Source organism: Suncus etruscus, chromosome 2, assembly GCF_024139225.1.
Source record: "Suncus etruscus isolate mSunEtr1 chromosome 2, mSunEtr1.pri.cur, whole genome shotgun sequence".
NCBI lineage: Eukaryota > Metazoa > Chordata > Mammalia > Eulipotyphla > Soricidae > Suncus > Suncus etruscus.
In genome coordinates, this window is record NC_064849.1 from 109,643,492 (window position 1) to 109,645,178 (window position 1,687).

A 1,687-nucleotide genomic window follows, 5' to 3' on the forward strand; every position below is an offset into this window, starting at 1 on the left:
GAAGTCTGAGTTATTCCTAATGATCATTAAGAAATGGCCTTCTCTATCTTCTATAACTTTTGTGACTCTGGAATCTGTTGTCTGTTCTAAGTATGGCCATCCCAACTTTTTGAAGTGATTGTTTATCTTCTAACCTTTGACTTAGAGTCTGTATTTGCTTTTATTGCTCCAATATATTTGTGGTAGGCAGCAGAATGTTGATTTCAATATTCTCACTCATCCTGCTACACTGTTTCTCTTAATTGGTGCATTTAGTCAATTGACATTGATAGATATTATTATCATGGGATTTTGTGCCATTTTTTGATAGAAGTTTGACGTACTTGTCTTAAAGTATTTATATTAAAAGGTAGTTTTGAGTTTATATTTTCCGAACTATTGTTTATCCACAATGTTATGTTTCATTCCTTCAAATATGAATGAGAGCATGGCTGTGTGAAGTATACTTGGGTGTTGAGTTTTTTAACTATATCCCCAACTGTTGGGGGTTAGATAGTTTCCTTTAGTAAATTTGCTGAAATCTTAAGAAATTTTTCTTTTTGTAATTGCCTTTTTGATCTTGATGCTTTCAGAATTCTATCTCTTTGTTTTCATCATTGTGATTAGGATTTGCCTTGTGGTGATTTAAAAATATGGAATGGAACACTTCACGTCATTCTTGTAGAGAGGATATGCTAATCTTCTCTATATTATTCTAATTTTAGTATATATGCTGCTGAACTGAACACAATGTTAATAAATTTTATATATTTTTTTAATTTCTTTTTTTTTGTTTTTTTTTGGGGGGGGGCCCACACCTGTTTGATGCCCAGGGGTTACTCCTGGCTAAGCACTCAGAAATTGCCCCTGGCTTGGGGGGTCCATATAGGACGTCGGTCCTTCCTTGGCTAGCGCTTGCAAGGTAGACGCCTTACCTCTAGCGCCACCTCTCTGGCCCCAATTTTATATTTTTTAATTAAGGCACCATGTTCTACAAAGTCAAGGTTAAGTTCTAGGCATACAATGCTCTGATGCCAGTTTCACTAAGAGTGTAAACTTCCCTCCACAAGGTTCCCAACCTTTCACCTTGCCTTCCAAACCTCCCTTCACAGGTACATCTTGAAAATTTTACCCATATGCCTGAGTTTAAAATTAATGAGTAGTTAATGAGTAAATAAAACATGAACATGTATAAGAACTTCATACATAATGAAGGATCATCTCTAGTCTAAAGAATCTTGCTATTGACATTGTCTTATGCCTTCTAGCACTATGACCTTGTACAAGCTATTTTATATCAACAAATTTAAGTATATCATCTTAAAATGGTTAGTATTTACCAAGTTATGCACATTAAAATAAATAAAATAAGAATTTGGGTGGTAAAATTCCTGATATATTACAGATTTTCTGAAAACACTAGTTGACTTACAAGTCATATTTTTCTGAATTAGATATTTTTTCATGATTTCTTAAATACTTCAAGGCATAATAAAGTTGTATGAAAATTCTTCTGTTGAAATGTTTTGGTAAGTTGTAGCATAACTTAAGTCAACATAATATAAATTAAAATATTTAATTAACCAATGATATGAGCCTTATATCATTTAAAGTATTATTTATTTAAGCTATCAGACATCTAATTGCTTTCTAACTAGAACCTAGTGTTAGAGATAGAAATAAAAAAAGCATTTGTTATCAACATTTT

General features: G+C 32.4%; 1 non-coding gene across 1 annotated transcript; it reads right to left on the reverse strand.

Moving 5' to 3' along the window:
• Positions 1 to 626: 626 nt before the first annotated feature.
• LOC126002365 (U6 spliceosomal RNA) lies at positions 627 to 728 on the reverse strand. The gene has a single exon (XR_007493093.1). It is a non-coding gene; the product is annotated as a U6 spliceosomal RNA (small nuclear RNA).
• Between the last annotated feature and the right edge of the window lie 959 nt (positions 729 to 1,687).